Source organism: Dermacentor variabilis, chromosome 5, assembly GCF_050947875.1.
Source record: "Dermacentor variabilis isolate Ectoservices chromosome 5, ASM5094787v1, whole genome shotgun sequence".
NCBI classification, from domain to species: domain Eukaryota; kingdom Metazoa; phylum Arthropoda; class Arachnida; order Ixodida; family Ixodidae; genus Dermacentor; species Dermacentor variabilis.
Window position 1 is genome coordinate 197,936,759 of NC_134572.1, and position 24,600 is coordinate 197,961,358.

Here is a 24,600-nt window from a genome sequence, read left to right on the forward strand (position 1 = left end):
CCAAGGGGAATTAACTGTTCGCGTAGCTCCCACATGAAGACCGGTATATAAAATTTGACCGTTGGGATAGGTAGTGTCGAGGACGGGCCCCAAATATGCAGCAGCCACCTATTGTTGATAATTGGAAAGTTAATTAACACGACTTCCCTAATTACGCATGTAATTGCGGGAATTGTTTCATATCTGGAGGCTGCCAATCCGTACATTCGAATGGTAAACATAACGTTACCGTGATTTATACTTCTCTCATTTTAAAAATGGGGTGCAGCTAAAAAAAGAACACCCTGTATATGAGCCCTTTCTATTAAACCCGAAGTTGGAAGTCAGCGCTTTTGTTCCTTCGTTTGGTCTTTTCGTCCTCCGTCCGCTGTAGGGCTGTTCTTATAAAGATATATAATAGCCGTCACAGTTCGATCGCTTATTAATTAAATTGGTTCATAACCTTCGAATCGCCAGTTTTAACTCGCATGTTGCGATAGAAGTATTCAAGAGGCAGCCGCCGGAGGCAAAACAATTTAGGTGATTTAAAATGCGATATCTGTTGCGATATATCACACCAAAAAGCCAACCTGTTTCCGGCTCCATTCCAAAACTGGGTACACGAAAAGCACGGAAAGCACTGCCCACGTGATGGCTGCCATCTCGTTCAGTTTCTTTAGGTCGCTGTGTTTAGCTCTCGTGGGTTCCTCTTATCATCATATTTTGCGAAGCTCATCAGTCGGCTACCGACCATCGCTTGCGTGCCTCAGTAAGTCGTCACATTGAGCCGATCTGTGACACAACGACGTTGTGCATATCGCGGCGAACGCCTGCAGTGTCTGCCGACTTTCACAATCTCAGCAACAAAAACAGATATGCAGATCCCACGCACTGTGGGAATCGATGTGAGCGAAGCTTCCTGTTCTGCTTGCTTTCATTGACGATAATTAGCGGTGATGTTGACGGCGAAAGCTTAATTTCTTCAGCGCTTAGTCTAACACGAGAGTGATGGTTGATGTTAAACGTTACCTTGTGTGCACCACTGCTGTTTATCGGCGTAGTACACAGAACACATAGTGAGAGGTGTTTGCTTGAGGTGTTGTTGCGCACCATATTTTATGACTTCTAAGAGGATTGAGCGTTGTCATTTCCTCACATGGCACATCGCATTGTGGCAGATGTATTAAACTTGAATTGGATTATGAGGTTGTACGTTCGAAAACCACACTCGGATTATGAGTCAAGTCGGCTATGTAGTGGTAATGCAATCTATAGTGGCGGACTGCAGATTAATTTTGACACCGTGATGTTCTTTAACGTGTCCCAAAATCTAAGCGCACGCGCGTTTTCTATTTCGCGCCCGTCGAAATGCGGCTGCCGCGGTCGGGATCAAATCCGCGACCTCTAGCAATGCCATAGCCGCAAAGATATATCGCGGCGGGCACAGAAGTGTGTATTTGACGGGCGACTGCTTCCCTAGTATCGCATGGACCCTGCAGTGCGCTACAATTAATGCGGCTCTGCTTCCGCAGCCCTGCACAATTTGTCGGCTTTACATATTTGCATGGTGTCCATTTTAAAGAACATAGCAAGAACGCGCTGTATCGTACCTTGAACTTAAATTTATCCAGTTTTCCCGCAACCACTGTCGTATAGTAGTAGGGTTTCCTTGCCTTCTCGCGTCACCTCCTCCCTTCCCCCCCCCCCTGTATGAGAACTGCCTGTTCCCCTACCTCCTCTCTACAGTTCTATCTACGTTCCCTCTGGACTCTGACGTCACTAGAACGGGAAGGGCAGCAGTTTCTGCAACGCTATTGAAGGTGGTCACGGATAATTACAACTGTCAAGAGGCTAGTGTAGCGAGGCCTAGGGAGCTCCGAGGCTATTGTGCGCATTTGACGCGGTGGGTTCCAAACGAGTTCCTCGCGTCACCTTTCCTCTCTTCCGCGCTCCTGTCATGTATACACACGCACTGAACCACCCCCTGACATGGTGCGCCAGGCAGCAGCAGCCACAGCAGTGGGAAAGACGAAGGAAAAGGCAAAGAAAGCTTCGCTTTAAAGAATGAAAACAAATGGCGTTATAGAGCTAAACCTTCTTTGCGAAACCTTCAGGAATTTTCTGCCACTGCCTCGCGCTCCAACTTTGAAAAAAGTTGCATTAGGTGCCCCATGGTGGGATTGAAACTCGGACCCCCAGCAAAGCGTTGTCACCCATCAAGCCACACTCGCACGACGCGCACATCCACCGCGTGCCAACTATAGCTCTGTGGTGGATGCGACCTCGGGGTGTGCGACAGAACACGCGTTCGCCAGTTTCCTCTCTGTGCCGAAGATGCCGGAACGAAATGGGCAAACTTATTGTGTTTGAATAACCGCTTCGTGAAAGGCTCGCTTCATAAAAGATTCTGAGATGTGCATTTCGTTTGCGTAATTCTTTTGATCGCTTAAATGTATTATCTCCCGCGGCCTCCTCTTGAAATACTGCCATTGCTAAGCTGGCACTAAAACCGCGAAGCCAAATGTTAATTCCTCAATCGTTATTATTTACCCATTGCCCCAGGATGGATACGGTGAAGAAAACATCGTCGCCTCAGTTAACTCGTTCTGTAAAAAGGTGTGTTTGCACTAAAACAGACAAATCAGTCGGCGTGTGCTAATGGCGCAGCTTTCCTCGCCTTGTCTGCGTCCACGTTTACCCTATGCGCTGTACACTCACGATAACGAATCATCAACTAGCCCAATCAGCCTTACTGCTAAAACATAGATGGCATCCTTCCATATCTGCAACATTTTGACATGCTTACTGCTCTTCATCACGTTTTCTTTATGTATTACATCTCTCTTCCAGACCAGTTTACTGTAACTAATTACAAAGCTTGCCCTCTTCTTTAAAATAAAAGTTTGCTGTACCGCCTGTTTGCACTAAATTCAGAAAAAGAAGCCGCAGCTTTTCTGTTCGACACTATTTCAAGTAGTAACTACAATTCGGTAGTGGCTTCATTAACAATAGTTGGGTCAGAAAATTCCTATGGCATTATGGAACGGCATTTAACATGAACTTAATTTTATTTTATGCACTCATTAGTCATGCAGATGTTCGTTATATATCCACATTGCATTGTTGTTCTTCTGCAGAGAGTTTGTACGAGCTGTAGCCTGTTCTTTGGCTTAGTGTATTTACTGTGCTATTATTTTTGCTGTAACAATCGGCAGATTAATGTTATTTCTCCCTGCTGACATTTCTCGACTTCGTTCACTATTTTTTCTTCCAGTGCTTATGCAATTATTTCGCGGAGTTTTTTCGAAGTCATGCGTTTCTAGTATGGAAAAGACAGTCGAAAAAACAAAGAGTGATGTACCAAACATTCTGAACCCCTATTGTGAACTTTGTTTTTGAACGCCTCCGTTGTTTCTCGTTTGCCTACTTTTCTTCCACCAATCTTCCAATCGCATCTTGCTAATCTCTATTGCCAACATGTTTGCTGACCCCCTTCTCTCGGGGGACCAATTGCAATGCGTGCTCACTAGCCTGGACAGGCAAAGCAGAAGGGTGGGTCTAAAAATTAATCTGCAGAAAATTAAAGTAATGTTTAACAGTGTGGGAAGAGAACAGAACTTTACGATAGGTAGCCATACACGAGAAGTGGTAAGGGAATACACCTTCTTAGGGCAGGTAGTGACCGCGGATCCGCATCATGAGACTGAAATAATGAGAAGAATAAAAATGGGCTCACGTGCGTTTGGCAGGCATTCTCAAATCATAAACAGCAAGTTGCCATTATCCCTCAAGAGAAAAGTGTGTAACAGCTGTGTCTTACCCGTGCTCACCTACGGAGTAGAAACCTGGAGGCTTACGAAAAGGCTTCGACTTAAGTTGAGGATAACGCAATGAGCTATGGAAAGAAGAATGATGGGTGTAACGTAAGGGGGGGAAGGGGGGTAAGAAGAGAGCAATGTGAGTGAGGGAACAAACGCGAGTGAATGACATCTTAGTTGAGATCAAGAAAAATAAATGAGTATGGGCAGGGCGTGTAATGAGGAGGGAAGATAACCGGTGGTCATTAGTGTTACGGACTGGATTTCAAGAGAAGGCAAGCGTAGCAGGGGGCGCCAGGATGTTAGGTGGGCGCATGAGATTAAGAAGTTTGTAGGGTCAACATGGCCACAATTAGCACATGACCTGAGTGGTTGGAGAAGTATGGGAGAGGCCTTTGCCCTGCAGTGCGCGTAGCCAGGCTGATGATGATTATGACGATGATGATGGTGACTGTTCAACAAAAGCCTGCTCAATTTTCCTGCTATCAGACGTTATTTGATTTTAATAGCGGGCTTACCGTATTTCTTTCTGAGCGGCGTGACGCCTTTCTTCACTCGGGGCGTGGTTATTCGCACACCCGTTCGCGCTCTCATCACCGCGGCTCACGTGTTTCCAATGCTTCCAAGGGGTCTTTCTCTCTTGGCGAATGTCGTCTCCGTGTCACCCAGACTTTGCAGCTTCCATGAATTTCAAAAAACGAAGGAAGGAAGGAAGGAAGGAAAAAGTGGAGAAGGAATGCAGGGAGGTTAACCAGTTTTGCCTAACCGGTTTGCTACCCTACACATGGGAGCGGGATGGCGGGGGATGAAAGATGGGGAGAAGAGATAGAGGGCACATAACACGGCACACACATCGTTGGTTACAGTCTGTCACTCTTGTGCGGTACGTGACATCACTGTCACAGCCGCTTGTCCAAGCCCGTATCCTTCATAAACCGAAGTAGTCCCTTCGTCGCCTTCAGCTGCGATGACTTCAGTCGGCGATATGTGAAAATGGTTGCAACTGACAATGGTCTATTGTCAAGGTGCGCTAGAACGGACGCCATGGACTGTCTCTGAACATTATATTCAGGACAGTCGCACAGAATGTGTTCCAGCGTCTCCTCGCAAAGACAGTCATTGCAGAGAGCGTTGTCGGCCAGTCCAATGCGAAACGAGTAAGATTTCGTGAAGGCCACCCCTAGCCATAAGCGATAAAGCAGGGTGGCCTCACTTCGGCGGAGTCCGGTTGGCATACATAGATGCATCAAGGAGGGCAGGTCGTGTTGATGATTGCTGCGGTTGGTCTGGCTGCTGGGTGTGCACCATAGAGAGAGCGTGATCTCCCGTGCAAGCACTTGAAGTCTGCTGGCTGCGTCGGACCGTGAAAGTGGTATGGCCTCTTCCTGTGTGTCTTCAAGAGCTGTCCGAGCGGCTTTATCGGCGTCTTCATTTCCGATGACGCCGCAGTGACTTGGCAGCCACTGAAACGTCACGTGATGTCCTTTCTCATGTGATGTATGAAGTAGGCATCTAATATCGAATACGAGCTGTTCGAATGGCCCGCGACGCAGAGCTGATAGTACAGATTGTAGGGCTGCCTTTGAGTCGCTGAAAATTGACCATTGTCGAGGTGGTTCCCGATGGACAAAACAAAGTGCAGCTCGAAGAGCAGCTAGTTCCGCAGATGTAGAAGTCGTTGGGTGGTCAGTCCTAAAGCTGATGGTAATACCTCTTTCTGGGACGACTACAGCACCGGACGAACACTGGATGTTTGTGGAACCGTCAGTATAAATATGTGCACGGTCTGCGTACCGCTCGTGCAGAAGAAGCAGAGACAGTTGTTTCAGCACAGGCGACGACAGCTCAGACTTTTTCCCGATTCCTGGCACGTTGAGATGGACTGTGGGGCTGACAAGGCACCAAGGGGGCATCGATGGTTTAGATGCAGCGGTGAAGCCCGAGGGAAGTTTGTCGTTGTACTTGACAATAGTTTTTGAGAATGATGCTTGGTGCCTGTCTGAAGGTAGTGTCGCAAGGTGGTGATAGGGGGCCCGTGCCAAATGTCTGATATGCGTTCTCAGGGTTTCCACCGTGATGTGAGTCTGCATTGGATGGTCGCGAGCAATCGCAATAGTTGCCTCAGTTGACGTGCATCTCGGCAAACCAAGACAAACTCTGAGTGCTTGAGCTTGTGCTGCCTGCAGAACACGAATATTTGTCTTGCAGGTGTTGTTCAGTACAGGTAGACTGTATCTTAAAAAACCGAGAAAGAGAGCTCTGTAGAGTCTCAGCATTGCGTCTACTGACATCCCCCACGTCTTTCCTGTCAGGTACTTAAACAACTGGGAGGTTGCTGTTAGGCGTCGTTTCATGTAAGCTACGTGCGGGCTCCAACAGAGGTCTCGGTCGATTATTACGCCAAGAAATCTGTAGGTTCTGACATAGGAAATGGTCCGCCCATTGATTGAGATGACATAAGGCGTCATTGGTTTGCGAGTAAACGCCACTAGGGCGCATTTTTCTGGCGATATGCTGAGACCTTGTTCACACAAGTAGCTCGCTGTCAAAGTAGCCGCTCTCTGAAGCCGTGCACGTATCTGAGGACGTGTGACTGCCGAAGTCCAGAGACAGATGTCGTCTGCGTATACTGAAATTTGGTGGTAGTTGGCAAGTGTTCAGCAAGCCCAATAAGAGCGAGGTTGAATAGCGTCGGGCTGAGAGCACCGCCTTGAGGAACGCCCTTGCTGGTATAGCGTCGCGTAGTTGGCCCATCGTCAGTTAATACATAGAATGATCTTGCAGATAGGTAACTTGCAATCCATAAAAATACTCGACCACCTAAGCCAACCGTCACAAGAGCGTCGAGAATAGCCTCATGTAATACGTTATCGTATGCCCCTTTCACATCTAGGAATAAAGCTGCAGATAAACGTTTACGGGACCTTTCGTGCTGGACATATGAAACGAGATCAACTACATTGTCGATGGAAGAGCGGTCACGTCGGAAGCCAGCCATGGAGCTCGGATAAATCTTGTAGTGTTCAAGGTACCATTCCAGGCGGCCAAGGATCATCCGTTCCATTATCTTTCCTACACAGCTGGCCAACGCTATCGGGCGGTAAGAGGTGAGCTCTAGCGGGGATTTGCCCTGCTTCAAGATTGGCACCAGGCGGCTCACTTTCCATTCGTCAGGAACATTTCCCTCCTGCCATGAGGTGTTGTAGAGACTCAATAGTGCTATCCGTGCGGATTCTCCGAGATAGCACAAGGCTCGGTATGATATACCATCTGGACCCGGAGATGATGAGCGCCTGCAGAGAGCTAGTGCCGCCTCGAGCTCCTCCATTGTGAAAGGAAGGTCCATGCGGCAATCTCGGGAATGGGGGACATCATCTCGGGCTGGAGGATCTGGACGTGTCGCTTGGTCTGCCATTCGCGCACAAAAGTCTTCTGCGACATCGATGTCTTGCCGCCCTTGGAAAAGCGCGAGTGCCTTGAATGGAAAACGCTGTTCCGGAAGGCAACGCAGACCTTGCACCGTTTTCCAAATGTGAGACAGCGGCTTGCGGGGGTCGAGTGTTTGGCAAAACGTTGCCCAACGTTCCGACGCTAACCTATTCATTCGACGCTGAATCTTCTTTTGTATCCTCCTGGCTGCCCGAAGGTCATGGATTGATCTTGTACGCCGATATCGACGTTCCGCCCGGCGACGAAGTGCGCGAAGTCGCTCTAATTCTATGTCGAAGTCGTTTCGCGTGGAAGAGATCGTCATCATGCGAGTGGCGTTTTGCATCGTAATTTTAATCGTTTGCTCTAACCCAGATGGTAGGCCCTCGCGGCAGGCATCTTCCATCTCAGACTTGAAGTTGGCCCATTGAATCGTCCGAATGGTACTCCGTAAGCCTGATCTAGACGACAAGCCTTTGATGTTCAGATAGGTGGGAATGTGGTCACTCCCATGTGTCTCAATGTCTGGAAACCACTTCACACATCTGGCGAGAGAGTTGGAGACGAAAGCAAGGTCGAGGCAGCTGCCGTATGTCACGCCTCGAAGAAAGGTGGGGCTACCATCGTTCAAGAGAGTAAGGCCATAGTTGTAGGCGATGCTTGATAATCTTCGTCCTCTTGCATTTGTCTTTGTACTTCCCCATGCTGGATGGTGTGCATTGAAATCTCCTATGATGACCCATGGGGCGGGGCAAACACTCAAAATATCCGCTAATCTTTTAGTGTCGAAATTGCTGGAAGGCGATATATACACGCCTATGAGAGTAAACAAGAGTTTGTGCTTTTTAACTGTGATGCAAATATACTGATTGTCGTCGTGGGGTGCAATTGGTTGCAAAACATAGGTGAGTTCATGTCGAACAAAAACGATGATCTTGCTGCATGCACTATTTGTTGATGACATGAAACATTCGTACCCTGACAGTCTGATTGGTTTCGACAAGTTGGGCTCACAAATGACGATGAGTGGAAACACATTGGTGTACACATACTGACGGAAATCGGAAATTCGTGATTTTAGCCCTCTGGCGTTCCACTGCATGACAGACGCTGCCTTGACTTCTTTTCGGAAGGATGGGGTATGGGTAGCCATCTTTCTAGTTGAGGGATTCAAGCACTGGGCTTAAGGCGTCCAGCACTTTAAGCGCGTTTCGAGCAGACGGTGTCCCCATCTCAACTAAAATCGTTCGGATGGCCTCCATGAGGGAACGTAGCACCGAGATGACTTGATTTGTTTTAGGTGAATCATCAATGGCCGGAGAAGGCTCCGGTGGCGCCGTGACCTTCTGAGGTTCCTTAGCAAGGGAGCGGCTCGGTAGCGTAGGCCATTCCTCTAAAGAAAGAGTCTTATCTGATGCCCTCGTGGAAGTGGTGGGCCCTTTCGCGTCGCGACTAGATGGTTCCGTAGTGGAGCGGGTACTATCGCTTCGATCATGCGCCTTCTTTGAAGACGTACGACGGTGCCGACGTAGACGCCGACGCCGGACTACTTCGGCTGCCTCCCTGTGGGCCGAATTGTCTCTGGCCATTTGCTTAAGAACCGCGCGCTCTCTCTTGATGCGGGGGCAGTCTTTCGACTGCCCCCGCAGTCGAAAGTAATCTTCAAGGGGGATTGCATACCCTCCCACGTTAAAGTCGGACATTTTCGACATCCAGTTCGACCATTCATCCAGAAGCCGCTTCAATGCCATCAGTGCTTCAGGCTAGGACACGTAAAGGGCGTGTGTCCCAACTCACTTCTGTGTCCCCGTTGCGCTGAACCTCATGCAGAAGTGACCTGCGGTGCCACAGTTCAAAAAACGAAGTTGGCAATGCAGTCTATAGCCTCCGTCTTTTCTTAAGTTAGCACCGCCCCCTTTTCTATCGGGATCGTCTTGATCGCCTGCTCAATATTTTCCCAATTATTTCTGCTCCTTGATAAATTCTTCGCGGTCATTCTGGGGACATCTTTCTAACTTCATCAGCAAATATGTCGTTTTCTAACAGCTTCAGAATAAATTTCCAGATATCCAACTTCAATCAAGTTTTACTTTGTTAACGCCAAATTTAGGTCATCTCTAGGCTATGGTAACTAAATGAGATATGTTTACGTTCAGAAGAACTGCATTGTGCCACAAACTCTAACTTGTACATATTGTCCCTAGCCTCGCATACTACTGCGCTGTAATAGTGTCAAGATTAGACTAGAACCTCGCGACAACAACCAGCCGAGATCCTCTATTACAATTGGCCAATACACTGGCCTCGCGTATCGCACTTGACGGGATCAAAGCGTCCGCTGTCCAGCTAGATAGCCTGGTCAAATGCAGTTGAACATATAAAACAAACTTTAGTTACACTAAGAAGGTCAACAAAGCAAGTTAAAAATACCCGAAATGTTCAGTTTTTCAGCCGGTAAAAAAGTGGTCCTGTCTCTAGGGGCGGTGGGGCGAGTCTGCCGGTGCCGCGTCTTTCGAAGCGTGGTTTCCATCCCCGCTGCCCCGGCCCGCGAAACATCACCTGACTCTTCGAGGCGTCGTCACTGCGTCACTTCCAGGAACCGAACGGAACGAGCGGGATCCTTCTCTCGCGCACAGCTCGGAGTCCGCGGGGGGTCAGCGAAACAGAACGCAATAAAAGGAAGGGAGGCTCGCTTCCCTCTGGAAAGAAAAGTCCGGCCGTGTGTTCGGGATGCGCACAGAACAGTAATCAATTAAAGTATGTAAACATTTCGCACTACTGTGCCGCACATAAATATTTTGCGATCTTTGTCTCGCCATACATACACAGTTGAAGCCGAATAATAAATTGAGATACCTGCCACACTTCAAGTAGCAAACAACTTTTCAGAAAAACCAATATGCTCCTTTTTGCATAGGGGGAGCATTAATACAACTAACGCACCAAATAAATTGAAGAAATAATTTAACTACAAGGGCATCCTTCTCTCTTCAGGTACAATAGCATTAACATGCTCGATGCCTAAATATTTGCGTAAAAGTAGAGCACAACCGCCGGTAGTGCCAACTGCGTGCCACGCACAGATGTTGTAACGCGCCCGAAAAATTCTAACCACGCTGCTCCTTGTTTTAGATTTCAGTTTCTTACAGTGCAGCAGCGTACAAGTCGATTTACAGAAGCAGGCGCCTAAGATAATACCGGCCTTTTATCGGTCTTAGGACCCGAACTTCAGAGTGGCTACACGTTTCGAGAAAGCAAGCTTGTGATAGTCGCGGATATGTCAATGTGAAGACGACGTAGTTGGGGGAGTGTTTGGCAAGCTTTCAGAAGGAGTTGTTCACTACGGTGTTTGCAGCGAGACCTGAATCGTCAACTAGGGCGTTAGCTGAATCATTCCACCTGTAGCGGACACCATTTACAAAAACGTGGTCATAACGCAACCTCACCACAGAGCCATGGTCACGAAAAGAAGAGGTTGCTGCCCATAGCTTTTTGCGAAGGACACGTACGTTATCCGAGAAACCTTCAGTAATGTAAAACTTTGTTTCTTTAAGCTTTGAGACAATTTTCATTATTTCTACTTTGTTCCTGAAGTCTAGTACTCGTAATATAACTGCGCGTGATTTACTTTCCCGTTTGGTGCCAATTCTGTGACAGCGTTCGATCTCGACTGGTCATCCTGTTTCTGCGGCTGATCATTGAGACCCCTCCGTACGCTTTCGCGGCCGGAAGTGGAATCAAGCTGACCAGGATGACTGCAGCATACATGTCGCCGAATTGATCGACAACTGAAATCAACCCGACTGTACCACAGAGCTACAAAAAATATCATGAGTTTATCGGAAAAAAAGCTTCGCAGTTGAAAAATTCTTCCTGTTCCGGGGATTGAGCCATGGAGGAACGCTTTCCAAGTCCGATGTGTCTACCATCTGAGCTAACCAAAAGGACTGTAGCGTGTGCCCGAATTATACGGGAACTGAAAGCATAAGGACACCTAATATAGCGTATCACTTCCGCGGAATACCGCAAGTTGGAGGAAACTTCGTGCTATAGTCGGGTGGGTGACAATTTAAGGTTTAGCGATCCTTAGGTTGGTCAGGAGTGCAAATGTCAACTTCTCTGGAGTTCTGTTAGGGTGCTCTCGCAGGTAATCAACGTGTGGTCACTCTTACTTGGATTTCAACGCTGTCCCTGCGCGCTGTGCAAATTCCATGCCGCCCGTTTTCTTACAGACCGCACATACCTCCAGATGCATTCTGCATAAGACTGCACTTGTACAGGTCCTCGCCTGGTAGGCCGCATCGTTGGTCGATGAAGAAGTCCTTGTGCTGCAGAGGAGGCAACGAGTGCCGCGCCTTTTGGCTAATAAACATCTTTCGCGTTTTTGTGCCCACGAGTTTGGTGCTGTGTCGATAGCTGACTTGCCATCGCCCAGGGGAGATGGTGCGTGCAGACGCGGTTACAAAACACACAGGTCGTTTATGAGCCCAGCGGCGCTCATCTTTAATGTGCGTCCGAAGCTAAGCCGGGTCTAAAAGATTAGCGAGCCGCCGGTTGCCAGGCGCCTGAGCGTAAGCGCACTCGACAGGCCGTAAGAGGAGAAACAAGAACAACGGTATCGCCGCGTCATCAGCGGGCGCTTTCCGAGCGGCTTTTCTTCTTCCCTCCCGCGCGCGCATTTTCGCCTCGTCCCGTAATCGCTTTAATTACTTTGGCGCGCACGGGGACTGGTGGCCGTGCGCCTTTTGTAGCCGCGTTTAGTTTATGGCGCTCGGCTTGGGAGCTCGCAAGTACGCCGGCTGCGAGCCTGTTTGTTCACTGGAGCAGCCATTAGCAGCTCTGCCTCCTCGGCGGCTCTCATCGCTACACGTACCTTTTATTTTCTTCCGGGAAAACGCGCGCACTGTTTGCTTTTAGTGACGCAACGGAGCCCTTGGTGGCGTAGGCGGGGCGTGTGTTCCCACCTCCATGGCTGCCGCAGAAAAGAGCCGCTTTCAAGACGGTCTTCGGAGAGTACCGCGAAATTTATGCAAGAGGAATCTTCGGTCACATTTCAACGTGATGCGTTCAAATGTGCCCAGCATAGTAATTTTTAATGTTCGTTCACAGTTCAGTATGCGCCATGCTGCCTGGTATAATCACCTGCAAGTCATGCACCGCACCTAATATCCGGTATAGCCCGAAAGTGAGACAGGACACAATAACCGAAGACAGCGTGCGGCCTTCCCTTTCGGTGATGCATTGCTTTGGTGGATGCACGCATTGCAATTCCTCCTATCATTTTTCTCACCCTCTTCCATGCCGATGTAAAGTCGTTTTTCCTTCCATTACCTTGACAAACACAATGTTAAACTAATAAACCACGCCTTGTCTGTATTGTAAGCTGCCTTTCCTATCCTCTGGTTCGCTACAGCGAACCAGTGTTTCCTCTTTACACCGTGCTGCTATCTTTCCAGTGTCCTAACGTGGCGCCTATAATCCCATCACATTATCTCGTCTAAACACCCGTCCCGCACAAATCGAAACTACAAGTGTGCAAAAGGCGCGTTTGATTGTAATCGACGCATCACTGGTAATCGTTGTTTGAAAATCGATCGAGTCTTCTGTGTCAGATTGCTCGCGACTGTACGTCCTTGACTCATACTAAAGAAATAAACTGCACGTACAGTGTTATTTCCCGGGATTTAGTCTCGTTAGTAATACGGTGTCTATGTTTTATTCATATTCTCGCCAGATCTTTAAAAGTTAGCACTATCTAGATTTCTCAGTTAGCAATGTTATTTCCGAAGCTCAGCTCCCTCAAGCATTCCCTCGAGTGGCCCTTACCACCAATTTTTCACTGTCCAGCGTATTGATTACCTTTTGCAACTGGAGTAAGTGAAAACTGTGAGATGGTACATACTGTGTGTATCAGTTGGCAATGTGTTCAGAGTCGTTCAAAGTGCACCGCACTCGTGGCGGCTGTGGCTACGATGGCCGAGAATGGCTCGCCCAGCAAGGCTCAGTGTCACCAACGCGCGCAAAAGATCGTCGCAACCATTTTCGCCACTCTGTGCTGACGTACTGGGAGAAAAAAAAAAAAGTACGCCACCCTTGCTTGGTAATTGGTGACTGGGATGTATGCGTGCATCGTAAACGGAAGCGCAGCTTTTTCCGCCAGGCATTACAAGCTGCGGTCACGCGAATGCCGCAGAGGGTGCGCGTCACCGAAGATATTAATTGCCGACCGCGCGGGAACCGTGCCTTCCAGATGTGCCACGTCGCGTGACCGTCCTCGAGTGGGCGTTTAGCGCGTGGTTCCCCGCCGGGTTTCCAGCGTGCGTCGGGAATCCCAGCAGCGGCAATCTCGGCCAGCGGACGACCGCAATTGAAACGTCAGGAAGGTCGACAGGTGGCGCCTCGTCTCAGCGAGTGCTCCGATTATGTCCGGCACTAAGTGCTCCTAACGAGCGCAGCGCAGATGGGCGCGCTTTGCTTCTTGCGTGTCCGCCCAGCCGCATTATTTTCTCTGCGAAATTCGGTGTCGCTCGCGCCGCCACTTGGCGTAAGCATCTATTGCTTCGGCTGCCGGCTCTGCCGCCATTCGGTCGCCCGCTGCCCTACGCCACGCATCCGACAGGAATTGTCTAAACGGCGCATTCTGCGTCAACGCCAAAGTCAGCGCTGAGTTTCAGCAGCCGCCGTTTTCCTGCCAATTTGCCGCAATGAGGCGCATTTGGGCAACAGCCGTTGAGCGACATTTTACAATAGTAGTGCGACGCCGCAAGCTGCTGCGTCAGAGAAGTGGCAAGCCGCGCGACATGCTTCTATAGCGCACATGTCCTGAAGGCATGCAACGAAATGCCGATGCTTTTTAGTGCCCGTTTCCCGCTAGGCTTTCTCGAAATATGCGAGAGTTTAGGTGTCTTAGCTTATGAGCCGTACTCCGTCGATGGGATGCAATGGAAAATGCAAGAAACGACCGTGTCCCATGCATCGGGGTTACGTTAAAGATCCCCTGGGGGCGATCTTTAACGTAGGGGGATGAGTAAAACCCCAGATTCACGTTTTCACGTTTACCGAGGACGTATATGAAACCGGTACGTGCCGACTCAGAAAATGAAGGTTGGTTGTTTTTCGTTCTGTAACCAAAGCCGAGCCTGCCGGCCGCCCCTAGTGCTCATGGCGTCTCCCGCGCTTCTGGCCGTCAGGATGCCTGGCCTGCGTTGCGCATCTCGCGATGTATTACTTCGGAAAGCATGCGGTTGCAGAGGGTTCCTTTCTCATCTCTCTCGAGTCGGCGATGTTTCCTTGCACAGGCAGCACTCGAGACCTAAGAGTACCTGCACACTTTAAAGGCATCTCGTACATCCGGTTGACCGTTCCCGGCCACTGTCATCAGGTAGGGCATCCATGTTAACCGCCCTTCCGGTGGACTTATTTTACAGCTCCTTATTTTGGAAATCGCGATGCCTGGGTGCCAGATAAACAATTCCTTAGTAGATCATACCGCAAATTATTAGGAGCACGAAACCTAGTAAAACGTGTTTCCTCGGTAGTTAGCAGGTCAGTGCATTAGGATGTACGCTGGTGCGGCACATAGCATGGGACACGGAGACGCCTCTGGTTGTTGTGACCCGAGTGATACACTGCTGAATTCAAGGCTTTGGCAAGAATTGGCAAGAATCAGATGTATGCGTTAAGAGACAAAGCCGGCAATATCATTACTAATATGGATGAGATAGTTCAAGTGGCTGAGGAGTTCTATAGAGATTTATACAGTACCAGTGGCACCCACGACGATAATGGAAGAGAAAATACTCTAGAGGAATTCGAAATCCCGAAGGTAACGCCGGAAGAAGTAAAGAAAGCCTTACGAGATATGCAAAGGGAGAAGGCAGCTGGGGAGGATCAGGTCACAGCAGATTTGTTGAAGGATGGTGGACAGATTGTTCTAGAGAAACTGGCCACCCTGTATACGCAATGCCTCATGACCTCGAGCGTACCGGAATCTTGGAAGAACGCTAACATAATCCTAATCCATAAGAAAGGGGACTCCAAAGACGAAAAATTATAGACCGATCAGCTTACTGTCCGTTGCCTACAAAGTATTTACTAAGGTAATTGCAAATAGAATCAGGAACACCTTAGACTTCTGTCAATCAAAGGACCAGGCAGGATTCCGTAAAGGCTACTCAACAATAGACCATATTCACACTATCAATCAAGTGATGGAGAAATGTGCAGAATATAACCAACCCTTATATATAGCTTTCATTGATTACGAGAAAGCGTTTGATTCAGTCGAAACCTCAGCAGTCATGGAGGCATTACGGAATCAGGGTGTAGATGAGCCATATGTAAAAATACTGGAAGATATCTATCTATAGCGGCTCCACAGCCACCGTAGTCCTCCATAAAGCAAGCAACAAAATCCCAATAAAGAAACGCGTCAGGCAGGGAGATACGATATCTCCAATGCTATTCACAGCGTGTTTACAGGAGGTATTCAGAGACCTGGATTGGGAAGAATTGGGGATAAAAGTTAATGGAGAATACCTTAGTAACTTGCGATTCGCTGATGATATTGCCTTGCTTAGTAACTCAGGGGACCAATTGCAATGCATGCTCACTGACCTGGAGAGGTAAAGGAGAAGAGTGGGTCTAAAAATTAATCTGCAGAAAACTAAAGTAATGCTTAACAGTCTCGGGAGAGAACAGCAATTTACAATAGGCAGCGAGGCACTGGAAGTCGTAAGGGAATACATCTACTTAGGGCAGGTAGTGACGGCGGATCCGGATCATGAGACGGAAATAATCAGAAGAATAAGAATGGGCTGGGGTGCGTTCGGCAGGCATTCCCAAATCATGAACAGCAGGTTGCCATTATCCCTCAAGAGAAAAGTATATAATAGCTGTGTCTTACCAGTACTCACCTACGGGGCAGAAACCTGGAGGCTTACGAAAAGGGTTCTACTCAAATTGAGGACGACACAACGAGCTATGGAAAGAAGAATGATAGGTGTAACGTTAAGGGATCAGAAAAGAGCAGATTGGGTGAGGGAACAAACGCGAGTTAATGACATCTTAGTTGAAATCAAGAAAAAGAAATGGGCATGGGCAGGACATGTAATGAGGAGGGAAGATAACCGATGGTCATTAAGGGTTACGGACTGGATCCCAAGGGAAGGGAAGCGTAGCAGGGGACGGCAGAAAGTTTGGTGGGCGGATGAGATTAAGAAGTTTGCGGGGACGGCATGGCCACAATTAGTACATGACCGGGGTTGTTGGAGAAGCATGGGAGAGGCCTTTGCCCTGCAGTGGGCGCAACCAGACTGCTGCTGCTGATGATGATGATGACGACGACGACGACACGCCGCACATATCTTCCGTATCGACAAAATGCAGACTTGACTCGCCTCCTATTTCGATCGCGGGCAGAGCTGTGGCAGCGCATCGAGGCCCGCCGCCGTTCGATATTGCGGCTATGTCGAAGCTCATTACCGACGTGCTGAAGTTTCCCAATCCCCAAAACTTGTTGACATCTCTCAGGAAATCATGGAAACTTGCAACTCTTTGTCAACAGCAAGTTCGCCATGCATACCCCAGAGCGATGACATATACCAGCAGGGTGCCGGACGGTAGGCGCCGCTGTGATTTAAAATGATTTAAACCGCAATGTAAAAATTGTAGGCAGTGACTTCTAAAGTGATATCCACTTAAAACGAATTCTCAGGAGGACACCAAATTCGAGATAGGAATTCGCAAAACCTGCGACGAAATGTACAGTGTCGCAGTTTTGACCTTCAATACATAAAACGGCCTTTTGTTAGAACAGTAAATGGAACAACAGTGCATTTTGACCCCAAATTTGACGGCGCCTATATCAAAACTGGCGCTAGTTTCGCAGTTCGTTTCAAAAGTATGTGCCTTGTGAAATCACTGGCTTCAGTTCGCGTAATCCAGTGTGTGCGCTAGAGTATAATTGGCTTAAAAGGTTGATGAGTGTGTTTTGCGTTAATTAGTCAACTATTCTTATTGATTTGCAGTGATAGTGATGTCGGCCTCTTCCAGTAATTTAGCTGAATAAGTAGACTTCTGCTACGTTCCAAGGGCCATTTTTAAAAAGTTGTGTTGACGTTAATGTGAAACACGCGATACATACGTGACGCTCGAGCTGGTGGCGTTCATATACCGCGGCGTGCAAAGTCTCCTTCTTGCGTGAAAGTATTTGCTGCTGCTTACTATACCTGCAACATGCGAGAATGCCTTGGGAAGCCAGCAACCGGCATTCACATTATCACTGCTGAACTGGGTCCCACCTTCTCTCCCGCAATGCCAGACGCACCATATTTGCCGGCATGTTGGCGCCGGCGTGCAATCGTTTGCCCTTTTGCAACGCCAAAGGGCGAAAATGTGCGCCTCCCTGCGTTCTGTTCGGCCCGGGTCGACCTTCGCGTGCGGCCTCCCGTGGGCACCTGGCGACGGCGGAGATCGGCCTCCGCGTGTCGGCGCAATCTGTGCAGTCGATCATCGCTGCCGTGCCAGCTGCCGCCGTTTCGTTGAGGCCCGGCTCCTTATCGCGTCGAGCGGAGGATATGCGGGCTCTGTTTCGTTCACTTGCGCGCATGGAGCGTCGCGAACTGGCAAGTTCTTTTCTCGGGCCATTTCTTCGCCTGCAGCAGATTGATGGAAATGTCGAAATTATGAGTTGGCAAATTGATTAATGAGCCTAGTGTCTCATCAGCTTAAGTGAAATTCAATCAGTGTTTCTCAGTCTTTCTCTTTTCGTCTTTCGTATACATGAGAGAACGAAAAAGGTGGCAAGAAAAAAAGCTGCTTCGTCGCAGCTTGACTAAGCTCCTGCCACCCATACATAGGCAACATACATAGGCGCGGAATGAGCATACAGAGAAGTATTTTTCTTTTTTTGCAGTTTAAGAAGTACACAGAATATGTATGTAACATAATAGGAAACATTTAAACAATAAAGTGTGAACTATACAAACAGAAACTGCATCACGGCATGTATTAGCTAATTAGCATACGCACTAATTCAATATTTTAACAAGATACCATAATGAATAATCAAACATATTAGCATAATTATATCAAGTTGATCGATTTTAGGATACAGAGGTTTTGTTTAGACTATGCAGAGATCGAACGTTTCTTTCTTTGTTAGTGTTCGTTTATCTATGTGTCGTGCATAGCATGTGTTTAATGTAAGTGGCATTGTGTGTCGAACCCTTTCAGTACCATAATGTCTGCGAGAGGAGGGAATTTCATATGGCGGTTGGTAACTAAAGCGATAAAACGCTATCGTTTCTTTTCAACTTGCTTGGTCTAAAAACTTTCAAGTTTGCCTAGTTGAGCACTTTAATACTGTCACGTGGTAGTGACGGTTAAGAAGGCAGCAAAACTGTGATTAACGAGGCGGGCGTTTTATTGGGCGAACTTGTGCCCTCAAAAACAGGCTGCACTCAAAGAACAACGGTAGCGGCGAACACACTCGGCGATCGTCGTCAAGCGCGTCGGCTTTTACAGATCAGTCGTCGAATGTTCCAGAGTCATCGCTGGGACCCGCATGCCTTCCACAAAGTTCTACGCCATTCGCGTCGTGCATACATGCAATCAGATTACACAAGGTTCGGCGACAACAGACAGCGGATGGAACCATAGATAACATTCCAGAAACTTCCGACACATGCAAGCGCGTCGTGCGCTGTGTGATAACATTTCTTAGGCGGTGAAACGTGTCGCCCGATAAAGACAAGTACACGTGTCAATACACTGTTAGTAATTTGTAGGAGTAAATTTTGTCTAGCTTTTGCTTTTATGGTTACGAAAAGGTGAATCTGTACGTTCGAGAAAAGGGGCATTATTAATAGACCGTAGTGCCTTTTTTGTATTTATGTAAGTTTATGTAGATTTGTAAGTGTGGTGTTTCCGCATACTGATCCGTAGTAGTACAAGTGCGAATTCAACAAAGCGTAGTACAAAGTCCTTTTAACATTAGCCGGAAGAATGTGGCGACAATGACTTACCACACCGGCAGGTTTACTTAGTAGGTTTTTCATGTGCCCATTCCAAGACATGTGCTTCATAAAAACGACTCCAAATAATTTTACTGATGGGGATTTATTTGGTAAGGACCTAGGATTATGCAGCCAGTTGGTGTTTCCGCAGATCACTCTGGACGAAACAGGGCACACTTCGTTTTACATTCATTTAGGTTAAGCCTTTAGGTTAAACCACTACTGCGAGCAATGGCTTTTATCCAGAAACAAAGAACTAAACGCCCACTCTGAGAGTTGTGGGGCAGATTATGAAGAGGAAGTGGGAATTCATATTTTTTTACCTGTGTCTGAGTACAAAAGACAAAACGACGGGCGCTTTGCACTCAGCCTCCGAGATCAGTCATGTTTTCTGAAAATTCGTTTAACGAATTTCGCCTAACTGTAGTATTCTCGCTGTAATTCTAAGCTGCGGTTTAGCAGCAATGAGTAGTTACGAAACGTAAGACGATCCTAACAGCGTGGGCACCGTTCTGCGGCGGAATAAGATGTACTGTTCTCTTTGAAAAGATTTCGAGTTGTTATCTGCAGATACACTGCGTGGCTGCCTTGATTACTGGACGAGGTTTGGGCTCACTGATAAAATAGTTTTTGTTCCAAATAACTGCATTCCGTGCAATGTAACCACACTTGTCCAGTGGTCGAGCGATCGGCTGCGGAGTGCGCGAGCGTACAAAACAGTGGTAGATGCTGGGTTATATATATCCCTGTGCATTATAGCGCTCAGTCTAAGCATGGTGCATCACCATGCGAGGTCTTATTGCGTCGTTAGCCAATCTGGGGTCTTTCTTTTTCGGCAGACGATGATGAAAACCGATTTATTTTTCCTTCTTGTTCGTCCGGTCTTCTACGACGCGCTCGCCCGTTTTACGGAAATTGTGTCATCACAAATTGTCCTAGGATTCTTTTCATGCGGCCCCCTCTTGGATGTTAGTGCTTTACAGGACGAAAAGGCAATGCCGCAGCACAAAACTTATATGTGTCATGCTGGCCTAGCAACTGCTGTGATCACTGTGTTGAGAAATGTTATAGGCGTAATATAGGAGGCCAACGTAGACACAGAATATTGTGATATCTAGTCTAATATAGAAATGAAATGCGTGAGAATGATGGCGGTAGCTGACGAAAATATTTTATAACGATTGACGCTTACATCTTTCGGGGTTGCATTAGGTTGGCCCTACAAGAGCACTCCTATGTATTTGTGCTTACGCCAAGCGATCAGATAGTGACAAGATTTTTCAATTGAGGTTGGCAATTCAGAGACGCCGCTGCCTTTTAGTTCAACAGAGACAACACGCACACACACCGCGGATGATGATGCGCTTCGCAGCCAGGGCGCAGTTCCGCTGGCTCCAGTTACCGCTGCAACGAAAGGCTACACAGTGGGTCTTCGACGACCTCGTATGAATCGGCGTCAGGCCAGTTTCACGGAGAACGAGCTAAAACATCTCCAAATCGTTCCGTAGCACGCAACGGCAACACATCCAAGAGGCGCAACCCTCCGACTTGCCAGAGAAGATGCTCGCGCTCTTTCTTCCTCGCTTGTCGCGGAGGAGGAGCAGTTTGCTGTGGAGGAATGAGATGGCGCTGTCGGCGGCGCGTCGCAGGTTGCCTCGGCGAACGCTCACGAATACGAAGGCATTACCGCTTCTGCCGTACTACATTGCGATCAGTTATTGGATGTTGACACAGGTGTTCCCTATCACACTGTGCCACATTCATGCCGCAAATTGTGAAATTGTAGAAGGAAGATGTGCGCTGTTCAAAACAAAATTTGGGGTTTTACGTGCCAGAACCACTTGCTGAATATGAGGCATGCCGTAGTGAAGGACTCCGGAAATTTTGACCACCAGGGGTTCTTTATTGTGCACCTAAATCTTTTCGCATTTCGCCCCCAATGAAATGCGGCCGCCGCGGCTGGGATACGATCCCGCGACGTCGTGCTCCGCAGCCCAACACCATAGCCACTGAGCAACCACAGCGGGTGATGTGTGCTGTAGTCTGTGCAAAATAGTCACCGGGACATTAAATAATGGACTGAATATGAGTGGCCCAGTTTATGGACCGCTGCTATACCTGTGGAATGCCTGTGCTGCCGGCCCTTCGCGATGAACGGCTTTCTTCGAGGATGAAAACATTCATTCATCCGCCTGCGTTTTATCGCTAACCTCCAAAGAAAGGACTTCCAACCCCGGAACGTCCGCACAGGTGAGTACTGCTTCTTACACGTGACAAAGGGAGTAGCGCCGCTTCCTGGCATAGTAAGTTTGTTATCTACACGCATCTACCGCAATTCACGCGGCAAACTTACGCCCAGTATCTTGCAATGTATCAAGAATTAATGAATCGGCGCACACTTGAATCAATGCGCTGGAGCATATACGTGACGGTGACTACAACGAGAGTATACAAATGTTCGACGCTGAATATTTCGGATCTTCCACAGATTAAGCGAATGACCAGTGGTTACCTTGTCCTTGCTTTAAGCTGTTATAAAGTACACGACATCTACGTTCCAAGCCCTTCTGCGCAGCAAGAACAAATATATCGCAACTGAGCCCACCGGCAAATGATTAGGCAGAATATTATCAAAGAGTGACCGCGCCGAACATCTTTTCTGAGTTCAGAAACATGACAAGACGCTCCTTTAAAGGTCGTGCCAAATAAAGAATGAAGTGTAAAGCACGTTGATCATAATTTATTTCTTAAGCAAAAAGTATGGACAGGTTTGAATACATTTCTAGCGCCGCTTTTAGTACGCGCACTGGTAGCGCTACTCACGCCGTGTGTACACGAGGCGTAATGAGCTCCGAAAGCGTTTATGTTAAATCTGTGGCCGAAACATCGTGTCGTCCACCCAGTCACCGCCTACGATATTCGCAAAAGAAAGAGGTTCGCTGAGCCGCACCGGCGTCATGCGCATCCATTTGTAAGCCCAGAGACAATGGAGGCATGTGAGGAAAACAACGCCACCACTTCACCAAACTTGCCGGCGCCCAAGGAATCACCGCGAAAAGGGTCCATAGTGATTGGTTGTAGTCCGCAGATTTATCAATTACCTTAATAATTACCCGATTCTGATTCATTGTGGAATACCCTATTCTGAGGCCAGCCCATTTTCTTGGTTTATTTTAGTCAAGTGTTGCCCTGATACTACTGGCAATCACCACGGCGAATATTTTATACAATACTGAAAGCAGACTAATGTTCATGTAGTTCTTCAATTGTTTAACTTATCCCTCCTTATGAAATAGTATAATGGTGGCAGTATTCCAACTCCTGAAGTCTTGAAGCATTGCGGATAAGGAGCCGCAAGCTTTTCAGGCACAATAACGACTGTTGTTCCATCTGCTCCTGCCGCTTTCTCCCGGGATGTGTATTTCAAAGCCCTTCTAATTTTATCACTAGTTTCAGAAGGAGCCTCTGTATATTCTTCGCCGCTACTTTCAATGAAGGTTAGCTGGGTGCTCTGGGCACTGTACAGGTCAGTACAGAAGTCTCGTCCTGCCTTTTATGTATTATCGAAATTCCTGGTGACATTACGCTGCATTTTTTTCACTGCATATATCTTGTCCTTCCCCCTTCCCCCTAAAAGCTTCAATCATCACCACACCTTGTCCTGTACTATGGCAAGTTTCCGTCTGACTGATTTCATGCGGTGCCCATTTTTTACGGCTTTCTCATCTTTACGGCGGTATATTTTTGAATGTCACTGACTCCCTTCTTGTTCATCCGCGTGGATAGTTAAGCGAATTTTGCCATGATCTCTTCAGTTGACACTTTCGTGCTTTATCGATTCTTTGTGAGATCCTTTTTCTGAGAGCTTACCTCCACTGGTGCCTCCCGTTTCGACCGCGTGCTGCTACTGAGATCAGCCCTATAGTTGCGGTTTCATTCATTGCCTCTTTTCAGGATCTTGCTGTTATAAAGCCGCATATTTGTTTACGACCACCAGCCGGAATTCATCTGCTTTTACCCTGACTGCGTTTTAGCGGGCGTATTTTCTCGTGATAAAAAAATACCGAGACCCAGTGTGGCTATACTATAATACAGGCGCAAGCAAATTATAGAGAGGCCCACTAAGCTTCGAAAAGGACACTTCCTCACGAGAGCTGGAATCTGGTGCAGTGTTCGGCGGCTACTTCCCTCGTGACACTGGCAAATTAACCCCGTTCGTTGGTGGCAGTGGTGCACCTCACCAAGGCGGTGGTCAGACCTGCGATGCGGCAGAGTGTGAACCAGAAATCTGCACAGGTCGCCCCTGAAACCTGGCAAAGTTTAACAGGCGAAGTCTATCGAGTAAAGGTAGCTTAGCAGCGTCCTTTCAGGATTTATGAGATTTATGAGGTATTTCCTTTGATGCTAGTCCCCTTGGTGAGGTTAGAAGGAGTGGTAAGGCTTACACAGTGCTGAATAACGGTCACGTCTTCGGCTCGTAGGTCTTCCAGAATAAATACGACGTAAGATTTCCTATTGATAAGGGCATAGTGCGCACCACTGTTAAATTTTAAGCTATTAATGAGAAAGTAGCAGCCGTCCTAATTAATATACATACGTGATCTAGATTAAAGGTAGTGACGATACGAAGGAAGCCTCCAGTAATGATGCTGAAGAAATAGAACAGTTTTTCGAACGTCTTGAATCAGCAATGATAAAGGTGCAAACTCAGCAGACTGTAGTCATGGACCACTTCAATGCGAAAGTAGGAAAAAGGCAATCGGCAGAATAGGCGGTTGGCAAGTGTGGCATCGACTCCGGCAATAGTGAAGGAGAGATCTTCGGACAATTCGCGGAAAGGAATCGGCCCCAAGTAATGAATACCTTCTTGCGGAAGCGTCCAGCAATAATAATAATAATAATAATTATAATTATAATAATAATAATAATAATAATATTAATAATAACAATAATAATAATAATAATAATAATAATAATAATAACAATAATAATAGTAATAATAGTAATAATAATGATGATGAAAAACAACCGAGCAAGAAAGGAGGAGCCATCTGATTTCCTGCTTCAGGCCGGCGTGTTCCTTCTTCACAAGGATGTCTGAATGGATTCTATGAGCTTTGAAGCGCGAGGGTAGGTGGCGCCTCGAAGCTTTCTATTGCGTGCACTTACTTATCTTTCTCTATAATATATCAGACGAAAAATACCCAGCACCGAACATTCTGAACCATTACTGGGAACATTGTTTTTGTTCACGTCCGTTGTTTGTGACCTCCCTACTTTTCTGCCTCGTACCAAACCAGCAATCGCACTTTCTAATTTCTATTGCGGACACCTTTATTTTCCACCTGCTATCACTA